The sequence below is a fragment of the Penaeus japonicus genome, unplaced genomic scaffold (assembly GCF_977035675.1).
Source record: "Penaeus japonicus unplaced genomic scaffold, GWHDUDI00000001_assembly GWHDUDI00000001, whole genome shotgun sequence".
Taxonomy (NCBI): Eukaryota; Metazoa; Arthropoda; class Malacostraca; order Decapoda; family Penaeidae; genus Penaeus; species Penaeus japonicus.
Window position 1 is genome coordinate 26,493,770 of NW_028234403.1, and position 1,280 is coordinate 26,495,049.

Consider the following 1,280-nt stretch of genomic DNA (forward strand, 5'->3'; position numbering starts at 1 on the left):
TTTTTTACTCCCAGATTTATGTAAAATATAAGCATTTTATATTTTGAATGTTGCCCCTTCAGTAATAGCTCTATGTATTTTTTATGTGATATAAAACATTATTATTGCAATGTGTTCTTGGTTTTGGATGTTTACTTGTTGCATTTTGCTTTATATATCATTGTAAGAATATCTGCTAAAACATTTACTAAGGCAGACTTTATAGTCTTGATATAAAAGTTGCATGCAAGACTTGCATGGGGGAGATAATGTATGTTAATCATCATCTTTGTTTCTTTGTCTAAGAAGATATCACGATATATTTTAGTTATGATATAACTTTTATTTTTATTTTTTACATAATCAACCCTTATGTTGAATATATTATTGATTCTTATTTACATATATGTATGTGTATGTATAGGTGTACACATATGGGTAAATATAATTATGTAAATATATAGATAATAATGTGGATGGATTATGTGTATAAATATATATTGTATAAATCTATTTGTGTGTGCATATATATATATATTATATATATATAATATATTTATATATTAAATATTATATATATCTATTAAATGTTATATATATATTATATTATATTATATATATATATATATACATATATATATATTATAATATAAAATATATATATATCATGTATATATATATATATAATAAATAATATAGATAAATATATATATATCTATATATTATCTATATATTATATATATATATATTAATATAAAATATGTAATATATAAAAAAAAAAATATATATAATATACATATATGTAAAATATATAAATATATATATATATATATATATATATCTATATATATATATATTTATATATCTCTTATTATATATTTACATACGTATAGATGATATATATATATATATATACTATATATATTTATATATATATATATATATATATATCTATATATATATATATTTATATATATAATATATTTTACATATATATTAAATATATATATATATATATATTAATATATAGATTATATATATTATATATCTATCATATATATGTATAAATGTTAATATCTATATTATATATTTATTATATATATATATATTATGTATATATATTTATATATATATTTATACATATATAAATTATATATAAATATATATAAATTATATAATATATTTATATATAAACTATATATAATATATATAATATATATATATATATATATAAATTATATATAATATATATATATATATATAATATATTTATGTATATAAATATATATGTATATATGTAT

General features: G+C 12.5%; 1 protein-coding gene across 2 annotated transcripts in view; it reads left to right on the top strand.

Annotated features, from left to right (window-relative positions):
• Positions 1 to 497, top strand: part of LOC122242639 (oxysterol-binding protein-related protein 1) — a 39,272-nt gene extending 38,775 nt beyond the window's left edge. For both annotated transcript variants that reach the window (XM_042999968.2, XM_042999969.2), the window contains exon 13: positions 1 to 497. This exon is cut by the window's left edge and continues 764 nt beyond it. The gene's annotated coding sequence lies outside the window, so the exon portion shown is untranslated.
• The last annotated feature ends 783 nt before the right edge of the window (positions 498 to 1,280 follow it).